This window comes from Lycium ferocissimum, chromosome 7 (assembly GCF_029784015.1).
Source record: "Lycium ferocissimum isolate CSIRO_LF1 chromosome 7, AGI_CSIRO_Lferr_CH_V1, whole genome shotgun sequence".
NCBI classification, from domain to species: domain Eukaryota; kingdom Viridiplantae; phylum Streptophyta; class Magnoliopsida; order Solanales; family Solanaceae; genus Lycium; species Lycium ferocissimum.
Window position 1 is genome coordinate 1147272 of NC_081348.1, and position 15129 is coordinate 1162400.

At 38.6% G+C, this 15129-nt stretch overlaps 1 long non-coding RNA gene across 2 annotated transcripts; it reads left to right on the plus strand.

Annotated features, from left to right (window-relative positions):
* The first annotated feature begins 247 nt into the window (after positions 1-247).
* LOC132062457 (uncharacterized) lies at positions 248-11763 on the plus strand. 2 transcript variants are annotated; one of them, XR_009416180.1, is made up of 3 exons: positions 248-347; positions 554-1005; positions 11509-11763. It is a non-coding gene; the product is annotated as an uncharacterized LOC132062457 (long non-coding RNA). The 2 variants fall into 2 exon arrangements; XR_009416179.1 differs by having other exon boundaries at positions 11514-11763.
* Positions 11764-15129: the final 3366 nt, after the last annotated feature.

The following is a 15129-nucleotide window of genomic DNA, read 5'->3' on the forward strand; positions in this document are numbered from 1 at the left end:
ATTTTTCTTATTTTTTTATTTATTTAAAAGTAGTTGATTAATATTTTATCTTGGTGTTTTTATTTAATCAAAAGAAAAAGAAAATCGAACCAATGATAGCCCACCACATGGCAAATTCCACCTTATCCATATCCATGGCATATTCCATTTTGGGAAAAAGAATATCCAAGAATATTTTGGGAAGATTAAGCTAAAAGTGGCACACTATAAATAGAAACCTAGACCTAGTTTATCATATGATCCATCACACACAATTCAGCCGCAACAAAAAAATGAAACAAAAGACCTAGAATATAGGAACCTACAGCCACCATAACCAAAACACAAAAATATGAGCCACAGGAGCAGTGGCGAACACCACGTAAAGCTAGAGGGTTAGCTCACCCGAATCCTTCGACTTAAAAAAAAAACTTGTTTTTTACGAGGTTAAAATTTTTTTTATGATATATATAGTAGATATTGCAACTCAACGCTTTTCTTCGTATGTTTATTTTTTTTATATTTTCCCAACCCCCTCGATGGAAATCCCATTGAAATCCGCCAGTTGGGAGAGCTTTCTTTTTAATTTTTAGTAGCTAAAAACTTGTACTCAAGAACCATAATCAAACTAAGAAACTCATTACACCAAAAAAAACCTATAAGCAACTAGACTGTACAGATTAAACAGCTGCCATCCACACAAAGAACGTAACGTATCTAGATTAACAGCAACGCACAGCTCATCGTCCTCACTATTTTCAATCAAAACCATGCATTAAACATCAATCTCCTTCCGCAAAAACTATAACAATAGCCATTCGAATAGTTAAAATAGGAAACCGAATCTACCTGCAATGTTTGATTTTGAAATAGAGAGTCCGACGGTGGTTTCGAGGTTTTCCGTGAGTTTTCTAGTTAAGCTCCGGTCGAAGTTTCTTGTTTAGTCGAGTTGGGCTATCTCTCATTTCAAGTTGCTGTACTTATCCTTGAGATTCATTAATTAAAAAAAAGAAGCTTTACTCTAAGGTTCGTTCTTTTATTAATTTTCCAATACATGTTCATATTATGTTTTGCTATGAGTTTTTAGTGTTTCGTGTTTGGTGCATGGTCTTTGTTTGGTGTTCGTAATACTCTAGATTCTCTAACCTATGTAGATGTGTCAAAAAATAAAAAAGGAATGTGTGTGAATTAGTACGTTTTAGCAAGTATGAATAGTAGTATATTTTTGGCTTCGGCAAGATAGACAAATGAATGTTTGATGATTTGATTCAGAATTGGGTTTGTATCATATTCTTGATTGATGTTGTCATTAAATGATGCATACTTTTATGATCTGTTCATTATTTTGGATATTGGAAAATAATAGGCTTACTTTATATGAAATGTTGCACTATTAATTATTTTATATTGAAATTAAGGACATTTGCTGTGTTGGTATGTTCAAAGCTTGATTAGAGTAATGTGATGCGTTATTTGCCGTGATACGGTTCCGCCATTTATTTATTCACATATGATTTTCAGGCCTAAATCACTTCTAAGGCCCGATTAATTAATTATTAGTGTGAGATGAGCGAGACGGGATGCGAATTATTTCAAATCTCGTTGCTATTGAAAAGAAAAGAGCAAAAAAAAAGGGAGTGAGATGGGTTGCAAATTCCATTCAAAGCCCGTTGTCTAAGAGTGAAAAATGACTAATATGATAAAAAAAAAAAACATCTCAGATTTAAGAGACAAATAACTGCTTCTAACGGTAGACTATTTAGGCGCGTCTAATAATAATTGTGTTGATCATGTGGATAGACCCGTTCCTTGGTTAAATGCATATAATTAAAGAAAAGTCATGTGAGTCATCCTGTTCCTTGACACTCTAATAATAATTGTGTTGACCATGTGGACAGATCTGTTCCTTGGTTAAATGCATATAATTAAAGAAAAGTCATGTGAGCCACCCCGCACCTTAACACTCTAATAGTATAATTAATGAAAGACCTTATGTGCATACATGCTCCTAAGTTTAAACAATTAAAACACGTTTTATCCAAGGATTATTTGTAACCAAGTATAAGTCGATAAAAACGACTGTGCTAGAACCACGGGACTCGAGGAATGCCTAATAGCTTCTCCTCGATCAACAGAATTCCTTACCCGGTCTTTTCTTTTTGCAGACCAATAATAAAAGAGTCATTTCCTTTTGATTAGGAATTCAATAAGGTGACTTGGAACACCAAAACCCAATTCCAAGTGGCGACTCTGTAAATAAATAATCTCTTTTCAAAATCGTCACTTTAAATGGAAAAACCCTTTAAATAATAAAACCTGTGTGTGTTTGTCACGTGGGGGCACAAAAAGGGATATGACAATATTCAGAGAGATTGTCCGTCTGCTAGGCAAAGTACCGGAGGTAAAGTGGCTCAGTCCACAAATTCAGCAGCTCCTCGTAACAGTCAGGCCCAGCAGGGGGATAGAGCAGTAAAGTCTGACAATACGGGCAGTGGTCAGAACCGTTTGTATGCGCTGGCAGGTCGTCAAGATACAGAGGCCCATGGAGATGTGGTCACAGGTATGCTAACCGTCTTTACTCAAAAAATTTATGCTTTCATGGATCCCGGATCTACCCTATCTTATGTAACCTCTTTTATTGCTAAGAAATTCGGGATAGAACTAGAAAAGTTGCATGAACCCTTTGAAGTTTCCACTCCAGTTGGAGAATCAGTTATAACTAGACGCATTTATAGGGGTTGTCCAGTTATGGTCTATCACCGTCGTACTATAGCAGACTGAGTTGAATTAGAGATGGTAGACTTTGATATACTCATGGGTATGGATTGGCTAGAATCATGTAATGCTTCAGTGGGTTGTAGAACCAAAATAGTAAGTTTCAATTTTCCCGACGGACTTATAGAATGGAAGGGTAATTCAGTAGTACCTAGGAGTACTTTTATTTCCTATCTTAGAGCCAGAAAGATGATTACCAAGGGATGCATTTATCACCTAGTTCGAGTTAGGGATGTAGAGGCCTAGACCTCAGCTCTTCAGTCAGTACCAGTTGTCAGTGAATTTCCAGAGGTCTTTCCAGATGACCTACTCGAAGTTCCTCTCGATAGGGAGATTGACTTTGGAATTGATCTACTTCCCGGAACTAAGCCAATATCTATTCCGCCATATAGAATAACTTCGGCAGAGTTGAAAGAATTAAAAGTTCAGTTGAAAGATCTTCTTGACAAGGAATTTATTAGAACAAGTGTCTTACCATGGGGCACACCGGTCTTGTTCGTTCGAAAGAAAGATGGTTCTCTATGCATGTGTATTGACTACCGCCAGTTGAATAAAGTCACCATTAAGAACAAGTATCCTCTCCTCAGAATCGAAGATTTATTTGACCAACTTCAGGGTGCTCAGTGTTATTTCAAAATTGACCTTAGATCAGGCTACCATCAGTTAAGGGTTAAGAAAATTGATATTTCGAAGACCGCTTTCAGAACCCGTTATGTCATTTCGAATTTCTTGTCATGTCGTTTGGGTTGACGAATGCACCAGCAGCTTTCATGGACCTTATGAACAGGGTTTTCAAGCCCTATCTCAATCTATTTGTTATAGCTTTCATTGATGATATTCTGGTATATTCCCGTAGTGAGGCTGGTCATGCAGAACATCTCAAAATAGTGTTGCAGACTCTTAAGGATCACAAACTTTTTGCAAAATTCTCAAAGTGTGAGTTTTGGCTTAAGTTAGTGGCATTCTTAGGCCATGTGATTTCAGGTGAAGGTGTGAAAGTCAATTTTCAGAAAATAGTATTTGTGAAGAATTAGCTCCACCCCTCAAAGATCGGATATCGAGAAGTTTCTTGGGTCTGACAGGCTATTACAAATGTTTTATAGAGGGGTTTTCCTGTATCTCAGCTCCGTTGACTAAGTTGGGTCAGAAGAAGGTCAAATTTCAATGGTCAAATGCGTGTGAGCAGAGTTTGAGGAATTGAAAACAAGGTTGACTTCTGCTTCAGTTTTGACGCTACCAGAGGGAACTGAAGGGTTCGTTGTATATTGTGATGCTTCGGGAATTAGTCTCAGATGTGTCTTAATGCAGCATGGTAAGGTTGTAGCTGTTACACCTCGAAATTTTTTTCGTTGATGCACAGTGAGTAGGCTAATGAGGAGCACGAAGTATATGATGTTTCGATAAGTAAGTAATGACTTTTGATGACCTTAAGTAAGATTTTAAAGGCATACGATGTTAGACGAGAAAGTGGCTAAGAGAAGGCAATGTATGCGATAAGTGTCGGAAAGGATTTACAAGTAACAAGTTGATGATGACTTAATGATGTATTGGGGAGGAGTTATAACGCCCCTTAGATTGTTAATGAAGTGATAAACAAGTGCTAAGAAAGTTCCATAAGGATTGGAGATCAAACGAAACGACGGGAACGACTCCGGTGGAACTGTGAGTTCCACGACCTTGTTCCACGGACAGCATCATGATCCACGGACCGTGGATGTGTCCGTGGAACAGCCAGCAGAGGAGATAGCTGGCTGGTCGTGAACCACGACCGGTTCCACGGCCAGCACTTGGTTCCACGGACCGTGGAACAGTCCGTGGAACTCCCGACGGGCTGAAATGTTCCAAGTTTATAAATGTATTCCTACTTCATTTATTTCATTCCATACACCTCTCCATCTCTCTCAAAGCCTCTAGAACCTTACATACACTTCAACCACACGAATTCAAGGAAAAATTGTGATCAACTTCATCAAACCAACAAGAATCAAGTGTATGAAACCTCACTAAAGTCATCTAAACCAAGAAATTCAAGGAAGAGTAAAATAGGGTTTTGGTGCAAGAGGTGTATTATCATCCAAGGCTTGTTCCTCCATCATCTAAGGTAAGTTTTATGGTATTTTCATGATGTTAGAAGTATTGTAAAGTTGAAACACTTGGGTGGTACGAAAAAAACATGAAATGGATCATTAATGTGACAATAGTGTTGTTGATGAATAGAAGTTTGGTTTGAGTTGTGAATATTGATATGTTGAGATTATGAATATGTTATAAATGACATTTAGAACATGGAATGAGTATTGTATATGAAAGAACACGATAGTGAACTTTGGTCATGAATATGAAGGATTTGGAGTGAAATTTCTAAATGTGGATAATGCGAATGGATGATGCTTATTGTTTATAATATTGTGATCGTCATTATGAATGTTGAGGGTTGATATGGAATATGGCGGAAAGTAGTATAAACAAAGGAAATGCTGCCCAATTTTCTATATCTTTGGTAAGTACGCTCTTATGATTGTCTACTAATGTTGATACGAATCACATTGAAGGTATTAACGAGTGCATTAAAAGAGGACGAGCATGCAATCGAGTAGTTAAACGACAAAGGTATGTAAGGCTCAACCTTTCTTTCTAAGGAATGACTCTATGGTATGAATCCTCCTATCTTTCTATAATTTCTCTATATATATGTACGTATCGGAAATGATGAGTCTACGTTATAAAGGGTTCACATGAGATGAAGTAAGAAGTATGTTATGAATATGATGATGAGTTGAGTCTAGAGATCCTAAAACTTATGATACGAGATTTCTACAAAGTTAAGGACCTTCATACGACTCCTTGCTATTATTCATTGTTGATAGACCCATCTTACGATGTTAGTCTTTTTCCTTTCAAGACATGATTTTCCCTCCTTCTCAAGAAATTTCCAAATACCGAAGAACTAGGAGTCTACGTTCATGAATAGCCATGTGAGGTAAAGATGAGAGGATGTGTTATGAGCACAATAATGGCGATGATGAGTCTATGACCCTGAGGGGGCTACACTTGTATAAGATAAAGAAGAGAGAGATATAAGGCACAAGTATTATAATTGATGATAATGAGTTAAATCTAAGGAGTCTTAAAGTAAGAAATGATGCCCACGAAGTCAATGATTCTAAGTATGGCTCCATTGATGCTTCTTCTTATGTACACTCACCTTAAAATGTTAGTCCCTTTAAGGTGACACACGATGATCTGATTACTCCATAATGTGGCCGGGGTTCCACGACCTTACGTCACCCCGACATGACTATAGATGCCTATGAGTCCCAAAATATGTTGTGATGATATATGTATATATACATGTATGTAATGATACTAAATTATGATAGAGCTGTGATATGTAAGATGATGTTAGCCTACAATGTACCTATGAAATGTAAGATGATGAGGATATGGTAATTATATATGGTTTGATGATGTTAAGTTAGGATAAGGCCACGGTATGTCTATGAAATGTATGGTAATGATAAGCATATGTTACGTATGATGACGAATGCATGATGTGATTTCACCGCGCCTAATTGGCCGGACACGTCAACACTAGTGGGCTGCGTGCGACTACACCGTGCCTAGAAGGCCAGACATGACTACCACTAGTGGGCTGCATATGAGGGTTGTTGCTATGATTACACCGCGCTAGAAGTCGGGACAAGACCACCACCGGGGTCGCGTGCGACTACACCGTGCCTAGAGGGCCGGACATGACCACCACTGGTGGGCTGCATACGATGGGTACCCAGACGCGGACTAATGATGATGATGCATGTATGATATGATGATGTATGCATGATATGATGGTGCATGTATGATATGGTGATGTATGTATGATATGACGATATATGTATGATCTGATAAGGTATGTATGATAAGACGAGGTATACGCTATGGTAGCTTATATGATATGCTATGTGTAATATATGTATAAAATGTATCCAATGAAGGTTATGTCCTCGTCCTGTGCCATTATGCCTTCCCTATTATATTCATTTCATTCATGCCTTACATACTCAGTACAATATTCGTACTAACGTCCTTTTCTTTGGACGCTGTGTTCATGACCATAGGTAGACAGAGAGACGGTGCAGATCCGTAGGAGCTATCGCCAGACAGGAGCCCTCCTTCATTCCGGAGGTGCTATTTTGAGATATTATTTTGGGTAGATATATTTTGGGCATGACGGGGTCGTGTCCCGTCCATATGTTCAGTGCTCTAGTAGAGGCTCGCAGATACGTATGTGTGGGTAGTATGGTCTCACAGTCCTTATGTATATGCATATATATATATATTATTTTGATCGCCGAAGGGCTTATGTTTATATAAGTAAATATGTTTCAAATGATGATAGTTTTCTATAATTATGGATATATATATATTATGAATGATGAGAAATATGAATGAAGACAGGATAAGTAATAGAATTAGTGGTGCTCGGTGGTTAGCCCCGGGTACCCGTCATGGCCCTAGTCGGGTCGTGATAGTAGCTTATGCATCTGGTCAGCTTAAGCCTCATGAAAAGAGTTATCTGACTCATGACTTAGAGTTGGTAGCCGTGGTTTTTGCACTTAAGATATGGCGTCACTACTTATATAGAGTATATGTGGATGTTTTCACTGATCATAAAAGCCTGCAGTATATCTTTAAGCAAAGGGAGCTGAATCTTAGGCAGAGAAGATGGCTCGAATTGCTTAAGGACTATGATGTGGATATTCTCTATTATCTAGGGAAAGCGAATGTTGTAGCCGATGCTCTTAGTCAGCATTCCATGGGAAGTTTAGCCCACGTTGAGGCAGATAAGAGGACTATGACTAAATAAGTTCACCGTTTAGCCAGTTTTGGAGTTCGACTTTTGGACTCTGAGGATAGTGGTGTTTTTGTTCAGAACAGAGCTCATTCCTCCTTAGTTGTTGAAGTCAAAGAGAAGCAGTTTAGTGATCCTTACTTGTTACAGCTGAAAGAGGGGATCCACAGGCATAAGACAACGGCTTTTGAACAAGGGGGAGATGATGGTACCTTGAGGTACTGAGGCAGATTATCTGTTCCGGATGTAGATGGGCTCAAAGAGCGGATCATGTCAGAAGCTCACAATTCCAGGTATTCAATTCATCCATGTTCCACTAAGATGAATCATGACCTTAAGGAGATTTGTTAGTGGAATGATATGAAGAAGAATGTAGCAGACTTCATGGCTAAGTGTCCAAATAGCCAGCAGGTGAAAGCTGAACACTAGAGGCCGGGTGGGTTAGCTCAGAATATTGATATTCCTGTTTGGAAATGGGAGATGATAAATATGGACTTCATAACAGGTCTACCTCGTTCATCCCGTAGACATGACTGTATTTGGGTGATCGTTGACCGGCTTACTAAGTCATCACACTTTTTACCAATCAAGACCACATATTCAGCAGAAGATTATGCTAAGTTGTATATTCGGGAGATTGTCAGGTTACATGGGACCCGATTGTCTATCATTTCAGTTCATGGTGCTCAGTTCACAGCGAACTTCTGGAGGTCCGTTAAGAAAGGATTGGGTACCAAGGTGAATCTCAGTACAACTTTTCATCCTCAAACAGATGGTCAGGCAGAGAGACTATTCAGACTCTTAAGGATATGTTGAGGGCATGCGTTCTTGATTTTAAAGGTAATTGGGATGACCATTTGCCTCTCATTGAGTTTACTTATAATAACAGTTATGATGCTAGCATCAAGATCGCACCGTTCGAAGCTCTTTATGGGCGAAGAAGTAGTTCACCCATCGGGTGGGTTAAAGTTGGTAAAGCAGAGTTGTTAGGACCATACTTAGTCTATCAGGCTATGGAGAAAGTCAAGTTAATTTAGGAGAGTCTAAAAATGGCTCAGAGTGCGGTAAGTCTTACAGAGATGTGAGGTGAAGAGACGTAGAGTTTCAAGTTGATGATTGGGCATTTCTTAAAGTTTCACCTATGAAGGGTGTTATGAGGTTTGGCAAGAAAGAAAAGCTTAGTCCCAGCTATATTGGACCTTATAGAATCCTGCGAAGGGTTGGTCAAGTAGTTTATGAGCTTGAATTGCCACAAGTATTGGTCGTACACCCAGTGTTCCATGTATCCATGTTGAGGAAGTGTGTAGGAGACCCGTCATTGGTTATTCCTGTGGATTCTATAACTGTTAAACATGGTTTGGCTTATGAAGAAATCCTCGTAGCCATACTTGATAGTCAGGTTCGCAAATTGAGGACTAAGGAAGTTGCCTCAGTAAAAGTTTTATGAAAGAGTCAGAAAGTTGAAGAGGCCACGTGGGAAGCCGAAGAAGATATGAAATCCAAAGTATCCATACTTGTTTGACGAACTAGCAGAGAATGTTCAAGGTAACTAACCTCCATATCTATGTCATGTCCCTTATGTATTCATGTCTCATGTTTCACGTTCACGTTCAGGTATTCAGCAGTCATGTCTCATGCTTTAGTATTGATGTTTCCATGTAATCATGTCATTTCAGCTCAGTCCCCATGTTTCATGTCATGTTTCCTTCACGTTCACGTATTCAAGCCATGTCCAGTCCCAATATAGACCATGACCCATCATTTGAGGACAAATGATCCCAAGGGGGAGATATTGTAACACCTCGCACTTTAAACTAGGCTATGTTCATGATTCGGGACTCAAAAACCAAGACAGAGTATGTGGGAAATCGAAAATTCCTTTGTCATGATGAAAGTACATTTTACGACTAATGTACGGGCCGTACTTCAAGGTACAGGACGTACATGGTGTATGCGTACCTCTTTGGGAAATTACAGATGCCACAAGAAATTGGCATCCATGTACGGGTAGTAAAGTATAGGCCGTACTTCAAGGTACGGGCCGTACTTCGAGCCCGTACCTTGCCCGTCAAAAATTGATGCCCATTGGAAATTTACGTCAGTATGGGTTTCAAGTACGACACCGTACTTCAAAGTCGGGACGCACAGTGCCGTACTTCACCCACGTCGACGGCGAAACTATAAATACACGGGGGATAGTTTTATTTCCCCACTTTTCATTCTCCAAGCCTTAGGACGACCTGCTCTTCTTCTCCATCACCAAGAACACTAAGGTAAATAACCCTAACCTATTCCAAGTGGATTCTAACATATATTTATGAACAATATGCAAGAATTCATGTTTTTAACCTAGAATTTCAAGAAAATCCATCTAAGGGTTCAGGACTTAGGCTTTTGGGATTCTTCTTCAAAGTTCAGATTTTTATTGCAAATTGAAGCATTACCAGGTATGTAGCACTTCTATCTACGTGAGGGAATATCTTTGTTTTTTCCCACACCACGTTCTTCCATGATTATACAAGGATTCACCAAAACTAGGGTTTTTAGAAAAATTCATGATAAATCCTAAGTCCATGTACCATGATATGCTATGATTAGACAACTAGTTCGTTATTGTATTCCTAATCTTCCATTTTGGTTATTGGGAATCTGTCCATAATCCATGAAAACCCATATATCGCATTCCATGGGTTCCTACATGCAAGTTATTAAATAGTATACTTACTTTCATGAATATCCTACATGTCCACACGTTTTCATGCAAATAAATTATATAACTTTATCCATGTTATAATACGAGTCATGTTTTTATGAAATTCATGGGCAAGCCTACTATATCATGTTCATGTTTTTGGGAGTTGTACAGATTACTGAGAAGATTTTATACCTGAAACTACGTATGCCAACGTAGGCTAAGGATCGCTCCGCCTAGTAGGATGATTCCTTCATATATTCCCATTGAGAAATTTGGATCCATTCACGTCATGTTCATGTCTTGTACCCCAGCAAGGTACAAGATGGCTTAGCTGATCGGGCAGAGATCAGACGCCACGTACTAAGGTGGTGGTTTCATGTCGGTTACATTAATGCTCTCCCACAGATACTTTTCTCATGTTATATATATGTATTTAAGTTCATGCTCATGATCAGGTTTCAGTTTCAGTTTCAGTTTCAGCGCTTATCATGTTATTTCATGTGCCATGTCTATTTCATTCAGTTGCCATACATACAAGTACATTCAATGTGCTGACGTCCCTTTTCTATTACCCGGGGGCCTGCATTTCACGATCAGGTACGGATTTATAGGACAACGAATCTGCTCAGTAGGATCATCCACGTATCAGCTTTTGGTGAGCCCTATCTTATTTGGGGTATTATCCTACTTTATTTCTATGTCATGTTTAGTGAGTTAAGGTGTGCTGGGGGCCTTGTCCCAGCAAATATATTTTATAGTTCAGATTCACGATAGATGTTTCATAGACTAGACAGTCAGTTATGTCAGATACTCTGAGTTGTGTAGCCATCTTTGGCTCAGTTTATGATATTTCCGCATTCACATTTTATACAAGTATTTTTCTTAAATATTATGACTTCTTATATTTTATTCAGGCTCATCATGTTTCATTTTATATTCCACTTATGTTATGCCTCATGATGTTTTAGCAAGCCATGTGATTCGCTCGGTCACATGCAGTAAGGCACCGAGTGCCCTGTTTCGCCCATGCCATGGTTCGAGGCGTGACAGACTGTTCGAGGATACTTGTTGTGGTTTCATGTTTTTTGTGTCTGTCTGCCTATTCCATTTATTTTATGTATTTGTGCACGATACTAATCTTAGTCGGCCTATGATACTTACCAGTACGTGTTGTTGTACCGCCTATACTTGCTGTAATTTTTTTTTTGAGTGCAGCTTTTGAGCCCGAGACATCTTCCAAACCTCGCATCTAGTAGAGGTTATTCGTTACCAAGATCATAGGGTGAGCTCCTATCCGTGCCATGCCATCCGAAGATCTTTCTTAATTTCAGATGTCTATTTTCATCCCAGACATTATGTTCATTTTAGACAGTTATCTCTTCTCTTTAGACAATTTTGGTTAGAGTCCTTGTACGATGACTTTCGGATTTTGGGAATGTAATAGCTAGATTTTCCACACTTGTTATTTATTTATATTATTGTTAGATTCTTATCCTTTATTCGTGAGTAATGTTTTATAATTGATTTAAGTATTTGAAGTTGGCTTGATAATGGGTTTAGGGATTGGTTCGCCTACTATAGGACTAGTGTGGGTGCCACTCACGTCTGTTTGGGACGTGACACCAATTGATGCTAATCCTATTTTTGTAATTAATTTCTCTCTCTCTCTCTCTCTCTCTCTCTCTCTCTCTACACACACACACACACACACACAAATATATATATATATATATATATATATATATATATATATATATATATATATATATATGAAAGCAGGATCATTATTATGTTATCCTTTTGTGATCTGGTTGTTTAGTTGCAAATTGAATATGTTTTGCAGAATTAATTGATTACAAACATAATTTTGGACGGAGACTTAGTTCATAAGTATCTTTAATGACTAGATTACTCATCCCAAAATGTTTGTAGGATCTGAACATCTAGCCTATTAAATGTGAAATTCAGACGATGCAAATTTCATTTATGATCAGAATTTTAGTCCCTAAAAGTACTTTAAGGACTAGATGTCTGTCGGTTGCTATTCTTTAAGGACCAATTACTAAGACTTAACTTCATCCATTAGGGACAAAAAATATGTTCTCTAAAAGGGTTTTAAGGATAAGGTTGGCGTTGGTCGCTAATACTCTAGAGATACCAAGTTATATTTAGGTTAATGACTTTTAGCGGTGGAAGATGTAGCGACGGGCGGTGAATACTTTTTTCTGGTCTTTATTGATCTTTAGCAACCAAAAACCCACTTCAGGGTTCATATTTCCCTTTACCATTGACCATTTTTCTGGTAGTGACACTCGCTGAAATAGAAAAGCTATGTCTCTTTCGCTCTACATATTTTTGTCAATTCTCTTTTTGTTATTGATGCAAAATGAAAATGTTGAAATACGCACGCGGACATCCCAATGCATAAGCTTGTATTGAGAGAATGCACCACTTATTAAAACATTAACCCCCTAAACTTTGGATAATTTGGGACTGGTAAGTTTTAGTTAGTTTCGAGGGTCCTGTGAGTAAATGACCTCTTTTATAACTTGAATTGAGAGAATACACCAAATGTTTTAAGAATTAGCTTGGTACCCTTTTTAATGATTAGGGAGATTTAGGCTTAAAAGACTTACACCCAGCCCCAAAGTCTTGAAAAATATAAAATAGTCTCTAGCCCCTAAGTCTTGAAAAATACAAAGTATGTTTTGCCTAAATTAGAAACAAAAACCAATTTTCCTCCAAAAAGCTCCCAACTTTTTCCCTTTTCGCTCCCATTTCCAATGCAATTCCAGGCTTCTAAATGGAAAATGTAACGACCCGCTTGGTCGTTTCGTGCATTCCTCATTTTTTCTCTAAAATACCCTCGTTTGGATCCGCACCGATAGATATTACCCGTGGGATTTACGGGTAAGGGTGACCTATGACCAAGTTGGAGAGAAATTTATATCAATTTACGATTTCCTGGTTCAGTTACTTAGCGCTTGCGATCGGCAGGCACCGCTTCTGCCGATCGCGAGCCGGCATCCGTCGTGCGCTTCCTCGCTTCCTGCGCCTGGAAAATGGCAAGGATAAGTGAGTCCGCATCTGCGGACTGTTGCTTCACCGAAGAAAGGCCGCCTCTTCGAGCCTCATTCTGCCTCTGCGGGAATCACTGTAATCGGCAAACCCTTTAAATATCTTGATTCCAAATTTGAGCCTCATTAACTCCAAACTTATTCCTAGACCTAGGGAGTGGATATAAGGCCATTTTTTTAGCGGTTTCTCAAGGTTGCTCGTGGAAGTAAGTGCTCTAATCCTTGATTTTCTTTTCTTCTTTAGGATACTGAGGTTTCATGATGGGAAGCTTGTTGGGAGGGGTGACTAATGACTTGTAAAAAACCCTAGGTTAATAGGAAATTCTTTTAATCTAAATCTTGGGTGGTTTTGAAGGGATCTCATAGTTTTAGCTTGGTTAGCTATTTTTCCAACAAAAATTTCAATTTCCAAAATGGTTTTGCAAATGGGTTAAATTTTTGGTTCCTTGAACGTTGAGGATTTTGGTAATTAGAAGGATTGAAGGCTCATTTGGGTTTAGATAAGCATGAATCTTGGTTATTGATCATAGGAGCTTCAAGTAGATGAATTTTGAGTCGATGTTCCAATTTTTCCCTTACGGGCTAGGGTCTTTCTCTATAGGTCTCTTAGATCGCTTTTAGGTCGTAGTGATTTGATTATTCTTAACACGTCGATTATATGAGTTTCTTACCTTTTTAGACCTTATCGTATCCGGACTCTTTCCAAAGAAGGAAGATGAAGTTCGAGATAGATGTTCGTGGCACCTGTTCGGCTTCGAGGTAGGTTACGGCTTACTTGAGCTAGACTTTAATTGGGGAACTATATAGGATTAGTAGTTATTGACGGAGAAAACATGCTTTAGTCTTCGAACATGGTGTGAAGTGGTGTACTTAAGTAGGTTGGTAATTGTTATTTGTGATGTTGGGCTTGACGCCTTATTTGTGATGTTGGACTTGTCGCCTTATTAGTGATGTTGGGCTTGCTACCGTATTTACTTTTGATTAGAGGTTGTGTGTACTTGATGTTGTCTTGTTGGAGTGATGTTCATCTCATAGCATGCCATTTTACTCATCCCATATCATTGCATGGTACGATAACCTTGCCTTGTGAATCCCCGATGTACAAGACTGTGGGTTATGATACATACTAGATTAGCGACCTGACAGGCTTGGGCGTATAAGTTCCATCTAGGCTCATGATTTGAGTTGTGAGTTTTATTGTATTTTGTTGAGTCTGATTTATGTATTATTCACTTGATTTTTGGACATTAGTGATGTTTTCCTAACCCTCGTGATTATCATTTGTTAAGTTTGGCATTCATGCATGACATTTCATTCCGCATCCCTTATGGTAACTTGCTATGATTTGAATAGAAATTGACAAAAGAGACATGGCACTGCTGATGAAAAATATTATGGTAACATTGATGAAAGGAAATGAGATTCCGTGGTCCGAGGTCGATACCAGAGCGGAATGTGTTGTACTCGTTGCTAGAGTTTTCTTGCCGGGATGAGGGTGTACGTAGAGGTTTCCGTCCTTAGCATGTGTGTACAGGTTTGAGGTATTGGCCATTGCATTGCATTCCATTCATCTGCATTGCACTTCATATCGTTGATGTTTTCCTTTATCTTATTTTCCAATTGGTTGTGGTCTGCTTTAATGATTATGTTGGTTGCGTGGTACTTACTTGGTGAGGTGAAGACATTGAGGATTTAGTAGTTTACTTTAGGTCATGATTTGCGTATAGTGAGACTTTTCTATTCTATAATTGTGA